The 23250-nt window shown below is 42.2% G+C and overlaps 1 protein-coding gene and 1 pseudogene across 5 annotated transcripts in view; one reads left to right on the top strand and one right to left on the bottom strand.

Moving 5' to 3' along the window:
* prkag2a (protein kinase, AMP-activated, gamma 2 non-catalytic subunit a) overlaps positions 1-23250 on the bottom strand; it is a 447918-nt gene that overhangs the window by 342049 nt on the left and 82619 nt on the right. The gene's annotated exons all lie outside the window — the stretch shown is intronic.
* Positions 1122-21403, top strand: LOC132207234 (small ribosomal subunit protein eS1-like; annotated as a pseudogene).

Here is a 23250-nt window from a genome sequence, read left to right as displayed (position 1 = left end):
AGACTCAAAATCCATTGAGTGAAAATAGCTGGTCATCTCAGCTGCGTGAGATTTCTTTACACTACTACACCGATACTTTCATGATCAAGGATGGCATACCATTAACCAACTCTACTGCACCACTATCTCCCTTCCTGATGCCTTCACAGCTGTCAGATTTCAGTCCTGCAAAAACTGAAATTTCCTAAGACAAATGTCAGTAAGACTGGAGACAACGTCCTTGGCCTCCGCCTCTGTTCCCTAAAAACAGACGGCATTCTTCCTTTCCAGTAACTATTAGAAGCTGAACTAGAATGTGTGCAATCCTGGGCATAATATTAGGCACTGAGTCAAGGTTCTGACTACATTTCCGTGCCTTCATGAAGACCGATTACCTTTGGTTGATAATAATACTTAACTCTCCCTGCCTTAGTTCATGTCCTGCTGAAACCATCATCCATGCCTTGGTGTTACAGCACTAGGCAATTCCAATGCATCCTTGACTAACCTCTGCATTCTACCCTCTTTAAACCTGAGGTCATTCAAAGTTATATTGCCTATATCCTAACTCACACCGAGTTCTGTTTAATCATCATCCCTTTGCCTCCGGACTGAAATTGGCTCCCAGATAACAAAGTGTGGGGCTGGATGAACACAGCAGGCCAAGCAGCATCTCAGGAGCACAAAAGCTGACGTTTCGGGCCTAGACCCTTCATCAGAAAAGGTTGATGGGGCGAGGGTTCTGGAATAAATAGGGAGAGAAGGGGAGGCGGACCGAAGATAGCCATCCATCTTTGGTCCACCTCCCCCTCTCTCTCTATTTATTTCAGTTCCCTCTCCCCATCCCCCTTCTCTGATGAAGGGTCTAGGCCCGAAACGTCAGCTTTTGTGCTCCTGAGATGCTGCTTGGCCTGCTGTGTTCATCCAGCCCCACACTTTGTTATCATGGATCCTCCAGCATCTGTAGTTCCCGTTATCTCTGAAATTGGCTCCCATTATGCTGACATCTCATTTTTAAAATTCTCATCCTTGTTTTGGAATCTCTCCAGAGCTCTCCCTTCCCTATCTCGACAATCTCCTCCAGCCTCTCAACCTTCCGAAATCAGGAAACTCCTTCTGAGTACCCCGGATGACATGAAGGTATGGCCAAGACCACAAGCTCTGTAGTAGCAACCCTGCCTTTGGACCAGGAGGCCCAGGTAAAAAAATCCCACCAGCTTCAGAGATACATCATAACATCACTGTACAGGCGAATTAAAAATATCTACAATCTCTGGCAGTGACTACCTGAATCTCCCTGGAAACTGGTGCCTGGTTTTTCTTTAATTCTGAGGAACTTTGGAACACATCATACATCGCAGCATCAGCAATGTACAGCATCCGAAGCTTCACATCAACTTATTACATGATTCTCACACAAATATATACAAATCTCTGTGATAAATATCTGCAATTCCCAGCCCCTCACCTCTTAAAAAGATACATTCTGCTTTTTCCTAAACTGGTTAACCTCACAATTTTCCAGGCTATTTTTCATTTACCATCAACCTCCCCCACAAGATGAAAAGTTTTCAACTGTCTCTTCTTAAGTAGTGTTTACATTCTATACTGCCAAGTAAGTGTATGGAGTACATGTGTGTTTCCTAACCAGCTGCAATTCAAGGCACACAGAGCATAAGGAAGGATGTCAGAGGCTACAAATATAGGGAGAATAAGACAAATGAACCACTTAGTGCAAAAGATACAATGCTAAAATTGAAAGGACAAACAAATTGCTGGAAAAACTCAGCAGCTCTGCCATGACCCTTCTTCAGAACTGACTGCAGCAAGGAAAAGGTTGGTATATATGCTAAGGATGGGGTAAGGAGAGAGGGCTGGAGCAAACGATAGGTGGAGTTGGAGACAGAGACAGAGACACACAATGAGACAGAGAGACAAAAACAGTTGAGCAAACAAAGGAATGGGAAACAGTCAGCCTGGAGACCAGATAGCTGCTGATGGGAGCCATTAGTAACAGCAGATATTGGAGATTAATATCTTTTAAGAAATGCAGTGCCAAAGGAAAAACCTCAGCCTAGTTTGAATGATGGTCTCTTATCTACCAAATAAAGACGACCAAACAAATCTAATTTCTTATGATGCCGTACATCAGTGTCATGATGCTTTTATTCCATCAAAATTTGTGATTTGATTGTACATTACAAAGTTTTAAATGAAAAATTCTAATCCAGTGAAAATTTCTCCCATCACTCCTCTTCTCAATTTAGGGTCACCAGCTTCCAAATTTGGTATCTTCCTGGAGGTTACAGTACGTGATCTCCTACATCCAACTGCTCTGCCCCAAGGACCACAGGGCTAACTGAATTGTTCCTGCAGAAGGCCAGCATGAGCTGGTGGAGCTGACCAGACCCCCTCCTGTGCTGTAACCATCCCATGTTTCTTCCATGTGGTGCTTGCGATATCTGGGGACTCCAAACCAAACGTGAAATGTTAGCCAACCAATTTCCTCTCATTAACTGGCAAAAACAAAAACAAAGGTGGAAAGGCAGGTTCCTAGATATCGATGGGTTAAGGAAGTGGGCAAAATGTTGGCAAATGGAGTGTAATGTGGCAAAACATGGAGTTTTCAATTTTGGAAGGCAGAAGATAGAACAGAATATTATTTAAATGGAGAAAACTGCGTGAAGCTGTAACACAAAGGGGCTTGAGGCTTCCTGTGCACAAAACACACAAAGCTAGCGCTGGTGCAGCAGGTAATCAGGAAAGCTAATGGAATGTTTGCCCATATTTCAAAGGGATTGGAATGTTAGAGTAAGGAAGTCTTACTGCAGCTGTACAAGGTGCTGGTGAGACCACTGGTGAGTACTACAAGCAGTTTTGGTTCCCTTATTTAAGGAAAGATATAATTTCATTGGAGGCAGTTGAGAGAAGGCTCACAGGTATGATTCCTACATGGATGGATTGTCTAATGAGCAAAGGCTAAACAGGTTGGGAGTCTACTGACTAAAGTTTAGAAGAATGAGAGGTGATCTCATTGAAACATACAGGTTTCTTAAGAGGCTTAACAGGGTAAATGCTGAGAGGGTATTGCTCTTCATGGGAGAGTCTAGGACCAGAGAGTATATTCTCAGAATAACGGGCCGTATATTAAAGATGAAAATGAGGCAGAATTTCTTCTGAAAGTTGATTGTCTTTGGAACTCCTTGCCTCAGAGAGCTGTGGGGGGCGGCACAGGCCTTGTGTATATTCAAGGCTGAGATAGATTCTTGATCAGTCGGGAAATCAAGGTTTACAAGGAAAAGGCAGGAAAGTGGATATGAGGAATGTCAGATCAGCCATGATTCTACTGAATGGTGGGACAGTCTCGAGAAGCAGAATGGCCTACTCTTGTTCCTGTGCTCTTGTGGAGAATGAAGAGTTATTCAATGCATGCATTGCATCCAGCTGAACAAAGTTCATAACACGCTTCAACTTTGGCCAATCTAGATAAGGCTCATAGTTGCGGAACAACGATGACTAGGACCATGGGCCTTGTTGTACAAAAGATAAAACCCACCCTTGTTGCAGCAATCACATCACTGCTAAAGACTTGAATACATCACTAAAAAAAAAGTCAGTCAAACAACCTTCCTATTTACATTTGCCAGCAAACTATTTAAAGAAAAAAGGCAAATTTTGAGTACACGGCCCTATTTGCTTAAATCCTCTCCCGAAACAAACCCCATTTTCATAAATGGACTGTAAATCCCGCATTTGCTGAGAACGGTGGACTAACTTTAAACCGAGGTTTTGTTTGGAAGCTAGTGGAGTGCTTTGCAAACAATCACAATCATCTTTTATGAAAGATCAAATACATCTGACCAAACAACAGAGATCTGCAAAAGTAAACAAAATTTTAAAATATTCCAAGCTCATCATCTTGTTTCATTTGATGTTTGCGGTTTCATTACCAAACATGCACTAAAACATGCGGCACTTCCTCCATAAACCACAGATTATTAAATACTAATAATGAACTGTTTGTACTCTTGATGCAGCACAAATTGTAGAACATTCTTATTGTTAAGAATATTGCCAAAGTGATTAATTCTGCTCATTTCTCACCCCAACCCACAGCCCCAAGTGAAGGATGGATCATACCAGTATCTGGGATACAGCCATTCATTTTATTCTTGATTCATCTTTAAATCAGACCCAAACATTAAGCAAGAGGTCCCCCAACACCACACAATCTTAAGTAGCTCCTGGCGAGGTGGTGTTGGTTGGAGGTTGGGGGAAGAGGGAGAATTAGCAGAGGAGGTAGAGGATCCAACATGACTTTGAACAAATCATTCCAAATTGAAATGGAGACTGTGTGGTGCAAATGGAAAGGAGAGATTACCCTGTCATTTTTGTAGCTTCGTTTTGACCCTACCAAAGATAAATGGGGTCGTTTTGTAAAGCTCTTAAGATCCATATGAAAACAGATCTGGCCAAATTTCTGACCCACAATATAAAGCTTCCATTGACTTCCCACAAGCAATAATCACAAAGGGAGATGATGACATAGTAACAACGTCAGTGAGCTGGTGAACCAGACGTCTCTGATGCTGCTTGGCCTGCTGTGTTCATCCAGCTCCACACCTTGTTGTCTAGATGAATGTTGTGGTTTCGAATCCCACTGTAGTGACTAAAATGCCAAGCAGCATCAGAGACGTCTGGTTCACCAGCTCACTGACGTTGTTACTATGTCATCATCTCCCTTTGTGATTATTGCTTGTGGGAAGTCAATGGAAGCTTTATATTGTGGGTCAGAAATTTGGCCAGATCTGTAAAATTGGCATGGTGGATCTCATTGATTATGAGATCCCTGGCTAAGATTAACAGTCCCAATCAATCAGGAAGCCCTGGCTTGCAGACTCTCAGGGATTCTCCTCACTCTAGGGACTAGCTCTGAGCCAGCTAGTCAGAGTCCATGTACTGAACACATGTAGATAAAGGGTGGGCTTGGTGATGCGATACTGGCCTCTGTGGAGTATTCTACCCACCATGGAAGCTGATGGAATTTCAATTCAATTAATAAATACGTAAATGAAAACAAGTTCCTGTCTGCACTTGTCATTAAGTATGGGAAAGGAAAACCCATCTAGTTCCCTCAAGTCCTTTAGGGAAGGAAATCTGCCACCCTTATCTAGGTTGGCCTACATGTGACTCCAGACCTTCACCTCCACAAGCTAAATTCCTTGTGGGTACAGACAGACAATGTCTCTAAATCATACTCGTCTGCCAATTCCTGCATATCCATCAGCTATTACAAAGGCAATGTCCAGACTGGGCTGGCCATCTACAATATTTTACATTGGAGCATGGACTTTAAAAATTGGCAGGTAACGTTGCAGCTTTATAGAACCTTAGTTAGGCCACATTTGGAATATTGTGCTCAATTCTGGTCACCATACCACCAGGAGGATGTGGTGGCTTTGGAGAGGGTACAGAAAAGATTTACCAGGATGTTGCCTGGTATGGAGGGCACGAGCTATGAGGAGAGGTTGGAGAAACTTAGGTTGTTCTCTCTGGAACAATGGAAGTTGAGGCGCAACCTGATGGAGGTCTACAAGATTATGAAGGGCCATGGACAGATGGACAGTGAGAAGTTTTTTCCTCGGGGGGGGGAAAGAGTCAGTTACTTGGGGATACAGGTTTAAGGTAAAAGGGGCAAGGTTTAAAGATGATGTACAAGGCAAGTTTTTTTTCACACAGAGGGTGGTGGGTACCTGGAACTCGCTGTCAGGGAAGGCAGTGGAAGCAGATGCGATAGTGACTTATAAAAGGTGTCTTGACAAATACATGAATAGGATGGGAATAGAGGGAAAACATCCCCAGAAAGGTAGCGAGTTTTAGTTGTGTTGGGCAGCATATCGGTGCAGGCTTGGAGGGCTGAAGGGCCTGTTCCTGTGCTGTAATTTTCTTTGTTCTTTGTACATGAGATCCCACTCTGAATGAAAATATGTCCAATGGAGATCAGGTCCTAAAATCAAACCCATGAATTGTTCACACTCAACTGGGAAGAGCAGTCTGTGACATCGACCACATTCCAACCTGGCTATTTATAACAAAGATAGACTCATGATGAATGAAACCTGAACAATTGTGATAAGTGTTACCTTGGTAACAATTTTAAAAAGGCTTTTTTTTGTTAATGTGATTATTGTTATTGTGATTGGCATTACCAAGGTAACAGTTTGAGGTCATTACATGTTGCAATTTTATAGATTGCCTCTGTGGGTTTGTTGCTTCAAGATACACAGTGCAAGAGAATAGTTTTGCCTTTCAATTAAAAGACAGCTATGTCTTTTATTATATCCCTGAAACTGTTAGTGCATGGCCAGATTTTGATCCTGCTCCTAAATAAAAACAGTTTAAACAATGTACTGTTAATCCAGTGATAACGGGAACTGCAGATGCTGTAGAATCCAAGGTAACCAGTGCTGGATGAACACAGCAGGCCAAGCAGCATCTCAGGAGCACACAAGCTGACGTTTAGGGCCTAGACCCTTCATCAGTCTACTGTTAAATCCAGTTTCATAAGCTCTCCAAAAGGGACTGAAGCTATTTCATAAAACTGTGGTTTAATTATTGAGCTGTTAAGCCATCAGGTCCAAACTGACACAGATATCATAGCGTGCCTGGTTAAAAAAAGTCTCTCTCAGGACTTCTACAAAGGAAAGTCAACTCTGTTGACTTGGAGATGCAAAATACTGTATGTACCAAGCTGAGGGAGATGGTGGTAGTAGTAGCAATCCAGAGGCCCAGGCTAAGGCTCTGGGGTCAGGGGTTTAAACCTCACTGTGGCAGCTAGTGGTATTTGGATTCCATTCACAAATCTACAACTGAAAGCTAATCTCGGTCGTAATGGTCATTATGACATTTGACTGTCATTAAAATAAAATCTAGTTCATTAGGGAAGGAGAGGTCTAGCCCACATGAGACTCCAGGCCCAGACTGACAGTTTCGGAAATGGTCTGGCAAGACATTCAATTCAAGAGCAATTAGAGGTGTGGAACAAATACTGGCCTTGCCAGTGACATTTTCCCATGAATTTTTTTTTTGAAAAAAGCAATGGACTCCTGGAAGGAATAACTTGTGAAACTCTGCTCCTGTAGGTATCTTATATGTAGATAGCATAAGAACAATGTTAGCCAGGTAGGCAATGGTACATGCTTCAGTTCAGATCTGATGAATTAACCTCCTAAATATCAAAACACCGTGAATGAATTGCATTAGCCCAACTTGGGAAATATTTGAAACAGGACTGAACAGCTGGGTTGAATTAGATGTCAAGTTTAAGATTTTTCAACTAAAGTTTTACTTCATAGAATCGCTACAATTTGCAAGCAGGCTTTGGCTCATCAGGTCCATGCCAATCCTCGTAAGAGCATCCCACCCAGATCCAACCCCTTATCCCAGTATTTCCCATGGCTGATCAACCTAGCCTACAAATCCCTGGTCACTCTGGGCAACTTAGCATAGCCAATGCACTTAACTTGCACGTCTTTGGACTGCGCGAGGAAACTAGAGCAACTGGAAGAATGTGCAAACTCCACACAGTCAGTCACGAGGCAGGAATCAAACTCAGGTCCCTGATGCTGTGAGGCCACTGAGTTACCGTGCTGCCCACAAATTGCTGACATAAGCCTGAGAAGTTCAGGGCTGCAGTCTACTGCTACAAAGTACCTTGCCCTCACATCCTTTCGACCAAACCTAAGTCCAGGGCAATTCAGTCTCTAAATTAGGGGAGATTAAAGCAAATTACAATGGGATGAGTGAGGAGTTAGCTAAGGTAGACTGGGTTCAAATACTATATGGCGAGTCAATTGAGGATCAGTGGAGGACTTTCAAAGTCATTTTTCACAGTGTTCAGCAAAAATATATACCAGTGAAAGGAAGAACTGTAGGAAAAGGTATAATCACAGCCATGGATAGCTAAGGAAGAAAAGGAGGGTATCAAATTGGAAGCAAAGGCATACAAAGTGGCAAAGATTAGTGGGAAACTAGGGAATAGGGAGATTGTTAGATGTCAACAGAAAGCCACATGAAAAGCTATAAAGAAAAGTACCATGGATGATGAGAGTAATCTAGCTCAGAATATGAAAACAAACAGCAAATGTTTCTACAAATTTATAAAATGAAAAGGAGGCTAAGGGAAGCATTGGTCCTTTAAGAGGATAAGAATGGGCATTTAATAATGGGAAATGAGAAAATAGCCAAGGCATTGAACAGGCATTTTGTGTTGGTCTTCTCAGTGGAAGACATAAATAAAATGCCAATAATTGATGACACTGATGACAGGTGAGGACCTGGAAACAGTTATTATCACCAAAGAGGGTATGTTGGGCAAGCTCTTGGAGCTAAAGTTAGACAAGTCTCCTGGACCTGATGGAATTCACCCCAGGGCACTAAAACAGATGGTGAGAGAAATGCACTCATGGTAACTTACCAGAATTTCTGGACTCTGGGATGGTTTCAGCATTGCAAAACAGATGGGTAACTATAGGCCCATTAGCTTTATTTTGGCAGTGGGGAAAATGCTTGAATCGATCATCAAATAGTAAGTCATCCGGATAGAAATTGTCCCATTGGACAGATGCAGTAATGGGTTCATGAAAGGCAAGTCACGTTGAACTAATTTACTGGAGTTCTTTGAGGGCATTCCAAGGACAGTGGACAATGGGGACCCAGTAGATGTGGTGTATCTGGATTTCCAAAAGGCATTGAACAAGGTGCCGCATAAAAGGCTGTTGCATAAGATGAAGGTGCACAGCGAGATGGGCAATATACTGGCATGGGGATAAATTTTGTTTTTCTGCTTGGTGATCGGTGACTGGTGGTGTGCCTCAGGGATCAGTGTTGGGGCCACAATTGTTTACAATTTACATAGATCATTGACAGTTGGGGACCAAGTGTAGTGTGTCAAATTTCACAGATAACACGAAAACGAGCAGTCAAGCAAAGTGTGTAGGGGACACTGAAAGTCTGCAGAGGGGTATAGATAGGTTATGTGAGTGGGCAAGGGTCTGGCAGATGCAGTACAATGTTGGTAAATGTGAGGTCATCCTTTTTCAAGGAATAAGAATAAAAAGGACTATTACTCGGATGGTAAAAAATTGCAACATGTTGCTGTGCAGAGGGACCTGGGTGTGCTTGTGCATGAATCACAGAAAGACGGTTTGCAGGTGCAACAGGTAATTCAGAAGGCAAATGAAATATTGTCCTTCATTGCAAGATGGGTGGAGTTTAAGAACGGAGATTATGTTGCAGCTGTATAGGGTGTTGGTGAGGCCACACCTGGAGTACTATGTACAGTTTTCATCTCCATACGTGAGAAAGGATGTACTGGCACTGAGGGGGATGCAGAGGAGGTTCACTGGGTTGATTCCAGAAATGACACGATTGGCTTATATGGAGAGATTATCTGATAGAAACATATAAAATTATGAAGAGAACACGTAAGATAGAAGCAGTGAGGCTGTTTCCGCTGGCAGGTGAAACTAGAACAAGGGAGGGCAGAGCCTCAAAATAAGGGGAGAACTGATTTAGGACTGAGCTAAGGATGAGCTTTTTCACCCAAAAGGGTTGTGAATCTGTCTCGCTGAATGTCTTTAAGGCAAGGATAGATAGATTTTTGAACTGTAAAAGAATTAATGGTTATGGCAAGCGGGCGGGTAAGTGGAGCTGAGGCCATGAGAAAGATCAGCCATGATCTTACTGAATGGCGAAGCAGGCTCCAGGGGCCGGATGGCCTACGCCTGCTCCTATTCCTTACGTATGTAAAACTCAGCAGATCTGGTAGCCTCTGCGAAGAGATTGCAGAATTAACATTTCGGGTCCAGCAACCGTTCCTCAGAAATGGCAGTAAATTGAAAAAGCAAAAAATTCGCAAAAGCTAGGATGTGGGGTAGGAAAGAGTAAACAATATGTGGAGATGGAACCCAAAGAGAGAAACAAAAATGTTGGGCAGACAAAGGAACAGGTAAAGGTTAGGGATGGTAGGAGCTGTAGATGCTGGAGAATCTGAGATAACAAGGTGTAGAGCTGATGAAACATCAGCCTTCCTGCTCCTCCGATGCTGCTTGGCCTGCTGTGTTCATCCAGCTCTACACCTTGTTATTTCAGGTAAAGGTTAGCCTAGGAGAATGAAGAGTTGCTAATGGGGACGATTAACCACTGACAATGAGCTGTTTATGCTAGTAGCCCATGTGATAATATGGCCTTCCATAAATAACCAATCTATTATTGATACGTGGAATAAAAACTGTCCCAGTATCACTTACAAATATTATATTTGGAAATGTAAAAGCAATTTAATGCTATAGTGCTGTAATCTGATTCAAACTGAGTAGGTATTTGAGAAACCAAGGATTAATCTTTGACAACTAACCTTGTCAAGCTTGTTTCAGTCAATACATAACTGGAGGGATAACTGTAGGGCTTCTTTATTTGTATTGACTTATACATTGCTGCTGCATATGAATTTTCTGCTGCCCAAGTGCAAAAGGACCTCCATTAATAAAGCATCTTTAACAACCTCAGAACATCCTCAAGTGCACAGCTGCCAAATGGAAATACTTTTGAAGATTCGTCACTATTGAAGTATAGGAATTGCAGCAAGATCTCAAAACTGCAGTGTGTTAATGACTGCATGATGGGTTTGAGTGATGTTGGTCAAGAGGTAGTCATTAGCTATGGAATAAGTAAAATTTCAGTCCTTGATAAAAGATTCTCTTGTTGATTCTGGCAATCAACAATTTCTGGAGAAATGTTCCACTTATTTAACTTGGTTCAAGCGAATGTAGCTGCCAGGCCTGCACATATATTTGGGAACTTGTGATAGATAATACAAGGAAATGTCAACACTGACAATGCTATTCTCTATCTAGGTTTCTTTACATTCTGTGGTTCACTGACAGACAAGGTGAAAGCATCGCCTTTGCAACTCTCCTCTTTCTGAAGCAAATTTTTGTTTTGAAAATTGCAGATGTGAAACTAAAACAGAAGCATAGAGGAAATTCAGGGCAGGATTCTCAGCATCTGTAAAAAGCACAACAGTACTTAATATTTCAGGTGTAGGACTGCCATTGGAACTACAAGTACAGATGAGCATTAACAAATAATTCTGCTCGTCTGTAATTCTTTCTACCGCTGACTAAAGAAGTTCTACACCTGAAACTTTAAGTACTGTTGTTGCCCACGGGTGCTGAGCTGTTTCCAGCATGCTTCCGTTATCGCTTGCATCACAACATCTAATGGTTCTTTGAAATTACATTCACAGTGTTTTTTAATTTTATTCCTCAGGTTCATAGTGTCCCAGTGTCACATTTAGCAATGCTAATGGCAGGGATTGAGCAAAAAAGGCACAGTTATACCCTTTGTGTATTCTCGTTATCTTTTAGCTTCTAGATGTTTGAAGTGAAACAAACACACTTTATTCCTGAATAAGTACTGCAGTTCACCTTTCACCGGAGTCTCTTGCTGATTCAAACTTGCTTTGCATCACATTGGAGCAAATTACTGCAGATTCTGGAATCTGAACTGAAAACCAAAACTTGCTGGAGATCACAGCGGGTCAGGCAGCATCCATGGAAAGAAAACAAGTCAACATCGAGTCTAGACGACTCTTCATCATGGACTAATGTGTTTTCAGGAAGCAAATTCACTTTCACAACACACAAAAATTTCCTACACAAATGCAGTGATTACGTTTAAAAAGTATTCCATTGGTTTTGAAGCATCTTAGGGTATCCAGAACTTATGAAAAGATGCTGTATAAAGTCATTTCTTTCATTTAGATTTAGCCGTTTCTTGATACAGAGTTTGAAAACTGGTTCCAGCTGCTTTGCAATGGTCTCCAATGCTTTGATCAGTGATATCTATATGAACGAACCAAACAAACACAAACACGTGCTCCTGAGATGCTGCTTGGCCTGCTGTGTTCATCCAGCCTCACATTTTATTATCTTGGAATCTCCAGCATCTGCAGTTCCCATTATCTCAAACACAAACACCAACAGGCTTAGACATTCCAACCAGAGCACAGAAGTAATAGTATCATCCAAAGCCTCTCATGAAGGTACAAACTCGCATCATTTAAGGCACTGCTGTGAGGTTCAGAAAATGCAACTCATTTCAGAAAAAAGAACTTTTGGCTGAATATTATTGTATTTTGGCGAAGTGTCACTTCTTTGAATCTTGTCATGCTATTGTCTCAAACTCACCTTGTTAACTATCCAGACAACAGTGTGGAGCTAGAGGAACACAGCAGGTTAGACAGCAGAGAAGTAGGAAAGTCAGGTTGGGACCCTTCTTCAGAACTATCTGCCACGCTGCTATAATGACATCTCGTCCAACGCTACCCCAATTCTCCCACTCGCTCTAGCCACAGAATTCTCACCACCACTGGGGTATCCTAGAATCCCTAGTGCTGTCATTAAAAGGCCAGTGTGCATTCGGTCAAGCACTCAGTCCACAGCCTTGCTCCGTTCTTCACATTTACCAGAGACTTGGTAGACTAGTGGAGTTTGGCATCCCCACTTTGTATTCAGAGACTCGTTGGACGGGGTTGTGCAGAGGAGGGATATCCTCTCACCGCAGGATCGGCAGCAGGAGCCACAACACTAGGCCCTCCCAGCCAGCCTGACCCGAGGTTGTTACCCGGGTCAGTGCAGTCTCAGCCGTTTGGAGGAACACCCAGCAATGCTGCAGTTAGGCCAATGACCTTCTCCATTCCACCACGTTAAGAGCCAACATCTTCTCCCTGCCACTGCACACAGCTCTCTGTCACTCTGACTAGTGCTTGTAACAGCTTCTCTCACTCATTAATTCTGTGTGGTCTCTGTGCTGTCTACTCTCTCAGTGAAGACTTTTCCTCCACCTGCATTAACAGTCGATTCATCTACTTTCAAAAATTTCCTTTCTCTCATTCCAGGAGAAAACAGTCCACAATAGAACAGAAAAGCGCCAAGACAAATATTGGAAGTCCTGTACATTTGGCTCCTCACTCCCTTTGAAATGCAGTAGGAGCAGATTCATCTGGGGCAGCACATTGGATGATAATGTGGATAGAAATGGTGTGTCAGGATATGGGGAAAAAGGCAGAAGATTGGCACTAAGTAATAGAACCACAGTAGGTATGACGGCCTGAATGTCCTCCTTCTGCACCACAGAGTCACAGAATTTTATGATGAGGAAAGGATCCTGACCCTGACAGCCCCAACTGATTTTCATCTATCCTGTCATTCCTTGTTAATATCTTAAAGACCAATTAGATCATCCCTTAACTTTCTAAATTCTAGAGAATAAAGGCCTATATTGTCTAATCCATCCTCATAACTTAATCGCTAAAGTCCAGGTACCATCCTTGTAAACCTGCATTGAGATCTCTCCAGGATCAAAATATCCTTTCTAAAGGCTGGTGCCCAGATGTGCTCACACTACTCTAAGTCATTTGGGGTTATGTACAATAGCAGCATAATGCCTCCATCCCTATACTCCAGTTCTTTAAATATGAAGGCAACCATTTCATTAGCCTTCTTGATTATTTTTCTGCACCTGCTCATGGCATTTTAAACGGCTATGCATCTGAACCTGATCTGCTGCAGTTTTGCCCATTCACCTAATCTATCAATATCCTATTGTAATTTTATGCTGTCATCAACACTGTCTACACTGTTGCCCAATTTTGTGATGTCAGCAAACCTAGATATTTGATTTTCTACACCATTGTCAAAGTAGTTAATGGATATCGTAGATAATTGAGGCCCCAGCACAGAACCCCATGGGACACCAGTCGTCTCATCCTGCCAATTTGAATAATTAACTATTATTCCAACTGACACTCAATCAAATTCTTAACCATGTCAGTAATTGGCCCTAAATTCTGTGGGCTTCCATCTGAGCTAACAGTCTCCTGTGTGGGACCTTCTCAAAAGCCTTCCAGATGGCCATTCAGAAAATCCTTGATATCTGCAAAACCGTGAATTCGCCTACCCACACCAAAAAGTATCAACAAACTTCAACATATGTGGGCAAAACTCGCGTATTGATGATTTTTAACCTATTTTTGAATTTACTTTTAAAAGTGCTCCGCACTTGTGAATCTCTTCGTTTGTGGGGGTTCTCAGGAACGGAACTCTTAAGGATATAGAGGGAATGACTGTATCAACAGCACCCACCGACTTATTTTGGCCCACCACCTGTGGCACCTCTTCAAAAAATTCTACGGTTGGTCAGGCAGGACCTAGTCTTCATGGATCAATGACGACTCTCCCCGGTTAACTGGAACTTTGAGTTACCCCATTCTTGTTTATAGATTCTGACAATTTCCCTACCCCAGATATCAGGCCAACTGTTCTGCAATTCCCTGGGTTCCTTTTTTAAAGGGCAGAGTGACATGAGCAAATTTCCAATCTAGAGGTACAACACCTAAATGCTCAAGTTGCTTTTAATGCTGGATCAATGCAAAAGGAAGGCCGACTCATGCAGTTTCTCTATTTGCCAATATTTCCATGCACTTTCCTTTTGAGTGAGTTTGTCTTTTGCTCTACAATTTGCTCTCCAACAACGTACGGTTTAGCTACCTCCCGAAAAAGACATATCAACACAAGCGGCTTACATCGCTGCAAGCAATTTCATTTTTTAAAAAAAACCAGATGCACAGAAAAGCATAAGCCACTGAGTCAGAATGACCTGTCAGAATTTCTATAAGACCATAAAATATGTACCCACCCAAATTCAGAAAGTAATCCTTTAGAAGGCCAAAAATAGTCATATCCATATTCAGAAATCTTCTACCAGGAGTTATTTTTACGAAAGATATGTACTTGAGTGTCCTTTAAAATATCTGAGTGAAAAAAAGTTTGTGTACTTAAATAATACACTGTGCTGCTATGTTGGAATCACTGTTTCATCCCTGAACTTTTACAATCTTGATGAGGAACACGAATAAATTCTAGCAAGGCTAGGGGTAAACACAGGAACATAGGAAACAGGAGCAGGAGGCGGTCATTTTGCCCTTCAAGCCTGCTCTGCCATTCTTCATGATCACGGCTGATCATAGAACATAGAACAGTACAGGCCCTTCGGCCCATGATGTTGTGCCAACCTATTATCCTACTCTAAAATCAAACTACCGTTCATAATCTACATATTATCATCCGTGTGCTTACCCAAGAGTTGCTTAAATGTCCCAAACATATCTGACTCCACTACACCACTGGTAGTTCATTCCAAGCACCCACCACTCTCTGTGTGAAGAATCTACCTCTGACATCTCCCCTATACCTTCCTCCAATCACCTTAAAATTAAGCACCCTCATGACAGTCATTTCCGCCCTGGGAAAAAGTCTCTATCCACTCTATCTGTGCGTCTCATCATCTTGTACACCTCTATCAAGTTACCTCTCATCCTTCTTTGCTCCAATGAGAAAAGCCCTAGCTCCCTCAACCTTTTCTCATAAGGCCTGCCCTCCAGTCCAGGCAGAATCCTGGTAAATCTCCTCTGCACCCTCTCTACAACTTCCACATCCTTCCTGTAATGAGGCAACCAGAACTGAACACAATATTCCAAGTGTGGTCTATACCTCACCATAAGCATAAACCTTGGCACCATAACCTTGCAGCTTTTAAACTCCCCTGGCAATGAAAGCCATTACACCATATGCCTTCTTAACAACACTATCAACTTGGGTGGCAACTTTGAGGGATCTGTGGATGTGGACCCCAAGATCCCTCTGTTCCTCCACACTGCCAAGAATCCTGCATCCACCCTGTATTCTACATTCAAATTCGACCTTCCAAAATGAATCACTTCACATCTGCCGCTTCTTTGCCCAGCTCTGCATCCTATCAATGTCCCACTGCAACCTACAACAGCTCTCCAAGCTGTCCACAACTCCTCCAACCTTTGTGTCATCGGCAAACTTACCAACCCACCCTTTCACTTCCTCATCCAAGTCATTTATAAAGATCACAAAGAGCAGAGGTCCCAGAACAGATCCCTGAGGAACACCACTGGTCAGCAAACTCTAGACTGAATATTTTCCATCTACTACCACCCTGTGTCTTCTACTGGACAGCCAATTCTGTATCCAGACGGCCAAATTTCCCTGTATCCCATGCCTCCTTACTTTCTGAATGAGCCTACCATGTGGAACCTTATCAAATGCCTTGCTAAAATCCACAACTGAGGAAGGAGCACCGAACCCGAAACTTTAACTCTGATTTTTCTTCACAGATGCTGCCAGACCTGTAGAACTTTCTCATGCTTGTTTCCATTCACTTTCATAATATTTGATCATCTTTTCCTCTCAGAGGATTCTGAGATGCCAGCATCTCTCTCCAGCAGTATTATTTGACTATCCCCAAGTCAACATGCCATTTCTGAACTCCTAAGGAAGTGCTTGGCCCAAGTGTTTTAAAGGGTTATAATAATATTTCCCAACTGGAACTTAGAATTCGCTGTTAAGTAAGATATATCAATGTCAATTTTGACTGTCCTTGACAAGTCAAATTTATTGTGGAAAGCTATATTTACCCCTAGCCATGCTGGAATTTATCCATGTTGCTCATCAAGATTGCAAAAGTTCAGGGATGAAACAGTGATTCCAACATGGCAAGTTATTTTAGACTTAAACAATTCCTCCCCAGTTCTATGCTGTTAACATGTGCACTCTCCATACACACACACACACTCACACCCTCTTCCTTCATATTCTCCAGAAGGGGTGGAAAGAAAAGGCACAACAGGTCAAGTGTAAAATTCGATTTAATATTTGCAAGTGAGAGTCTTTGATCATATGAGAAACACTTTACTAGTAAAAGTAACAATAATCAAAACGGTCTCTGAAAAGAAACTGTAAAGCAATGATCCATTATTATGAGCCACAGATAAATGCCTAGGCATTGAAGACTGGGGACAAGGGACATGGAGATATGCCAGGGAGAGAGAGGTACTATATGTACAGACCTGCAAGAATGTTGGCAAGCACCACACTTAGAATTCATACACACTAAATCAATCACATGATCATGAGCAACGCTTTGAAACATTTACAATGTCGTAAATTTTGATGGGCCATGTTTAAGATTGATTTAGAGGACCATAGTTTGACATACAAAATAACTTGTCCTTGGCCTCTGAGAATTTCATGGAATGATTCTCCATCTGTACTTTTCAATTCCACATCTGTTGCAGTACTAGGTTTAAAATATCTACAACAGCATTACAGATTTTAATGGTTCCCATGTCATACTCTACTGACTTGAAACAAAACCATCCTTCCTTCAGTGTTGCTGGGTAAATCATGGCACTCTATCCCGAATGACACAGTACGAGTATCTAGCTCACATGGACTGTTCACTACCACTTTCTCCAGGGCAATGATTAGCCTGGCCTAGATTCTGTGAACAAAGAAAACAAAAATGGGAATAGAACGATCATCAAAAAAACAGGAACCTAAGAATCCCCTGATTTGTAAAAGTGGTTTAATAAGAAATGTAATGAGTCCAATAGGGATAAAAAGGCAAGTTTATGCTAGGAAGTGAAGGACAAGCACTTAGTGAGTCCTTTGTATAAGTGTTTACTAAGAGGACAAATCCAATTATCAACAGAAGGAGAGGTAAGGGATAGTTAGCTCAGGTGGCTGGAAGCTGGTTCATTTCTGTACCAGCTGCAGCCAGTGCGAAAGCCACACCCACTCAAACCTGCCCATCACTGAGAGGCATGACCCCGAGGTAAAACACACCATCACTCAACTCTGGTGTGGCAGCTGCTCATGGGATACTCACTTTTAGAAGTTGAAATGGTGGAATCGATGAAGAGGCTGAAAATACAGAAGGCTTCAGAAAAATTGGCTACCCCCAGAATAGGTAAGTCATCTGGTCCAATAGTTTGCATTGCCGGTCACTGGAGGAAGTGAGGGCAGAAATAGCAGATGTGCTTCTCATATCTTCCAATCTTCACTAGATATGGGGAGGGGTGCTGAAGGGGACCGGAGAGTGACAAATGTGACATCTTTCTTCAAGAAGGATCTAAGAACAGCTCTAGCATTGACAGGCCAGTTAGTTTTACATCAATAGTGGATGGGGTTTCAGAAAAACAACAAAAAGAAAAGGACAATGAAAGGTTAGAGTCAAGTAAGATTATTTAAGAGGCAAAATGCGCACAGTTAATCGAATGGAATTTTTTAGATGAAGAACAGAGAAATTTGATGAAGAGAATGTGGTGGACATTGTCTAAATGATTTATGAAAATATTTGATACAGTGCCACATAAAAAGGCTAGTTAATAAAATTGAAACTCATGGTATGGAAGAGCGAGTATGTAATTGGTTTAAAGACAGAAAGCACTGAGTAGTCATGAAGGTGACTATTTGTCTAACTGGAGGATGGCCAATGGTGGTGTCCCATAGTGGTCTCACTAGGACCACTGCTTCCTCTTTTGCAGTATTACAAAAGTTACTTGGGCCTTAGAATGCAGGGATGCATTTTAAAAGTTTGTAAATGATAACAAACTAGGAGGAATGGAAGATGGTATATGAAACATGCCTTCAACATGTCATAGGGTAGCCGAATGGACAGGCAAGTGGGAAATGGAATTTATTGTGGAGAAGTGCGAGGTGATTACGTAGACAGGATGCCAAAATGTTGTGATTGTAGTTCCCTGATTAGACCAGATTATCAGCCCTAATTGGGGAGTCTTGGCTGACAGAAAAAAGGGGGGGCTGCTCTCAGAAATGCTGACACTGAGTCAGAGTTGAGGACTATTTGTGTAAGTAAAGGGTGACTTGGTGATGGGATGCCAGCCTCTCTAGTAGATATATACTAAATTGTGACTGGTTTAGATTAGGCAGACAAGGAGAAACTGCTCCCTTTAGCTCCCTTTAGATTAAGGTGCAAAGTCAAGGGTCACAAATTTCAGGTTTTAGAAAGAAATGAAGGGTAAATATGAGGAAGAACACTGTTAGGCAGCGAATGGTAATGCACTAGAATTCACTGCCAACAAGGACTGTGGAGGCAGAAGTCAAAGTGAAATAGATGGGCACATAAAAGGAAGTATATTTTCAAGTTCACAGAGATCGAGAGGGAGTCAGGGACGACTGGAATGTATTGGGCACAACAGGATGCAGGCTCGATTAGCTGAAGGGCCTCCTTCTGTGGGATAAATGACTAATTTCCTTTCAGGAATCTGCCATCCTTATCAAGTCCGGCCTATACATGGCTCCAGTCTCATGGAAACATGGTCAACTCTTAACTGGCTCACCATCACCTTCTCTGGGCATCAGGGTTGAGCAATAAAAGGCGTCAAACCAACATCCTGAAGATGAATCAAAAATAATGCAGCAGACTGAAATAGAGGCAATGACAGCAGAATATATTAAGAACCCTCCCTGTGTGGGAAGATGAAAGCTTGTGAAACAACAGCTGAGCAGAGCAGAAGTTACCGATCGAGTATGAAAAAATGAAACTTCAACAGCTGCATCTACCGAAACAAATTCTCGGTTCTGCAGGGAAACCTGCTTAACCTTCAGCTGGTTCAAATTTGATCACTAAGACCCAGGCCTTTAATGCAGCTTCATATTCTGTCCACCACCTCACTGCCATTACCTTTTACAAGAAATTATTTTCAACAATAAAATATTACAAAACACATGAAAACTAAACAACATATGATTCACTTTTCTCACACCAGAACAGAAAGTAGTTTTGTGTTGAGTCCATTAACTGGTCTCCTCACAGACCAATGCACAAATTCAATTTGTTTATACATTCTTCACCATCCCACCTTCCTCAAATAAAAAAAAAGTTGTGTTCTCTCCCAACTACAGAATCCCTACAGTGTGGAAGCAGGCCATTCATCCCACTGAATCCGCATAAATGCTCCAAATAGCATCCCACCCATCCCTGTAATTCTGCATTTCCCACTGGCTAATCCTCCTAGCCAGCACATCTTTAGACAGTGGAGGAAAACCAGAGCACACCCACACAGACATGGGGAGAAGGTGCAAACTCCACACAGACATTCATCAGAGGCTGGAACTGAACCCAGGATGCTGGTGCTGTGAGGCAGCAGTGCTAACCATTGAGCCACTGTGCTGTCCCAATGGCTGAACTTTGGACTGGAACAAGAAAACTGCACTTCAAAATTCCAGTAAGTCCATTAGTGAGGCAAACCTGAAGCAGGCTCTTTGGAGAGTTAGACTGCGCCAGATGTAAAAGTAGACTCGCAGCTGAACCAATGGTTTCTGGCAAGAAGGTCATATTAAAATTGCCTTCAGAGGAAATTGCAGAGTCATGTTTAAGGTCAATCCTGGAAAGTAAGGAATTTCCTTTTTTGAAAAGTGGAAGTCTCATTTAGAGCTGGAAATTGAAACTGTGAAAAATCGAAAAGATTGTCAAGAAAGTGCAGGAAAAACAACTAGAAAATAAAACACCTCTTCAACTGCTAAGTAACTAGTTCAGAAGCCGGCAGGATGCCGAGGGAAAGAGGAGATGCTGCTTTTGAAGTTGGAATTGAGCACAGTTGGAACAGTTTAGGAGGCCCAAGAAAAAAGCAGGATTGTGACTTGAAACTTAAACATAGGCAGAATTTACAGGGATATAGAGGAAATGAGGAGACAATAAGTGACACTTCCTATACTATTCCAGCTCCTTGAGCAACATGGCAGTTACAAAAACAAGAGATGGACCAAAGGGGGCAAAAAGAACGCTGAGAAGATGGAACCTTTTCTGATGAAGGGTCTAGGCCTGAAACGTCAGGCTTGTGCTCCTAAGATGCTGCTTGGCCTGCTGTGTTCATCCAGCTTCACACTTTGTTAGCTGAGAAGATGATGATCGTGGAACCCCTTCTCCAAAAAAAGGATTGGTGAGATGTTAAGGCTCCGGCGGTGTTTAACATCTGGAATCCAGGCACGGTCACAAGGATCCAGGGGACCAAGACAGCCTCAGGAGCCTTACAAGGTCATGTTTTTGAGATGGATACTTGCTCTGCTTGTTTTGTGCCAGATTTAGTAAGAAACTTAGAAACCAGATTCGTAAGATGTCCTATGCTCCATGTCAGCGCATTCGACAAGACGGTGGAGATTGTGACTCATGAAGTGCAAAACCAAGGAGACTGTCAACAAACTGATCCCAGACAGTACAGGTAAGGACACTGAAGAAAACTTGTCAGTTCATTTACCATCTTCATGATATTTGACATTTTGACATTTCAAATGTAAAGAAGCTGAAGTTCGAATTGGGGAAACCGATGGATCTGCACGAAGAAAGAGGAAGTGGCTCAAGCAAACCATCAGGTGAAGAAACTGGTCCTAAAGTGGATCAAGCTGATGGAAATGAGCTCCCGGTCCCAAGAAACTTTCTAAACATCTGCAATGAAACATCTCTTCTGTGACCAAAACAAAAACTGAATAATACAGAAAGGAGCAAATGGACAGATCGCAGAATCCCTACATTTTGGAAGCAGGCCATTCGGCCTAGCAAGTCCATAGTGACACTCTGAAGGGCATCCAACCCCATCCTAACACCCCTTACCCTATTCCTGTAGCCCTGCATTTCCCATGACCTAACCTGCACATCTTTGGACTGTGGGAGGAAACGGCTAGAAACTCAGACAGACATGGGGACAACGTGAAAATTCCACATAGACAGTCACCCTATGGTGAAATCAAACCCGGGTCCCTGGCACAGTGGGGCAGCAATGCTAACCATTGAGCCACTGTGGTGCCCAATCCTGCTTCTTGCAGAGTTGCATTGGGAAAGTACTCGGAGAAAGGGCAATTCGGAGACATTATCAGACGACAATGACGAGGATGGCAATAATTTGTATTTACATAGCACCTGTAGCACAGAGGGTGCCAAGGTGCTTCATGGGAATGAGGGTCAAACAAAATTTGACACGTTGCCAAATATGGATTTTTTTAATCCATTCATGGGATGAGGCCATTGCTGGCGCATTTATTGAGAATCAACCACATTTCTGTCAATCTGGAGGCAAATGTAGGCCAGACCAAGTAATGATAACAGATTTCCTTCCCTAAAAGAACATTAGTGAAGCAGATGGGTTTTTCCAGATATTTGACAATAGATTCACAGTTACCATTAGGCTCTTGATTCCAGATTTTAGCAGAAATAAAATTACACCATCTGTCACAGCAAGATTAGAACCTGGGTCCCCAGAACATTAATTGGGTCACTGGATTATTGGCCCAGCAATAATATCACTAGGCGGTCACCTCCCCATTAATGGGGGGGATGGGGTCAAAGCTTCAAAGAACAGACTTGTGAACCAGCCTTCTAAACAGGGAGGTAAGTGAGGTAGAGGAGCATTTCAGGAAGGCATTTTTTTTTAAGAGCTTGAGGCCTAAATGACTGAGGCACCACAGGCAATGGTGGAGTAAAGAGAATGAGGAAGTGAGGCCAAAACTGGAAGAAGGTAGTTTTATCAGTGAGTTTTAGGGTTGCAGGAGATGACAAAGACAGAGGTAGAATGATGGAAAATCCTTAGAAGAACCAGAACACAAGGAGGAGAACTTTAAATCTGGACGGAACAAGGTGGCAAGGAAATGTACCCAATCAAGAGAGGGAGACATGATTACTGGGTGTAGTACTACAGACAGAAGTGTGAAACGACCTGAGAATTCAGAAGCAAAAGACAGTTAATTTAAAGCTCATATTGTGTTGGCATTCCTTCTAGACCACTGTTAATTTTCTACTGGATCTCCTCAACATTAAATGTTCAAATATTATGAGCTGGGTCTGGGAGCCTTAGACAGAGATCATACTAGTGAAAAACTGATAACCATTTATTAACTATTTACACTATGGACAGAGGTATAGTTAAGCTTTGCTTCACTAGAACCTTTTAAAATCCCAAGCCTATATGATCTGACATCACTGCTGAAGCAGCGTAGCTAGTACCTATTAATTCCATATACTGCATTAGACAGCACCAAATCACTTCATCAAAATAAACTTCTAGCACCATGCTGCATCTGCCACAGATTGCTCCAGGAAAGCGTTCTGAGTTTGCTACATAGCAAATTCCTGACCTAACAAAATGCAGAGAATGTGCTTTCCAATAAAGAGGATAGCATTTATATGACAGTTTTTAATAAATCTCCCATAAATATTTTGTACGCAGCAACTTATTGAAATTTTAATACAGTTTGAAATGATGGTAGTAACAGACTCAGAAGGCAATTAGAGAGAAGCAGAAACAAAGTACAGGGCTACGAAGAG

Source organism: Stegostoma tigrinum, chromosome 2, assembly GCF_030684315.1.
Source record: "Stegostoma tigrinum isolate sSteTig4 chromosome 2, sSteTig4.hap1, whole genome shotgun sequence".
Lineage (NCBI taxonomy): Eukaryota > Metazoa > Chordata > Chondrichthyes > Orectolobiformes > Stegostomatidae > Stegostoma > Stegostoma tigrinum.
Note: the sequence above shows the minus strand (reverse complement) of the source record. Positions and strands in the feature narration are given on the sequence as shown.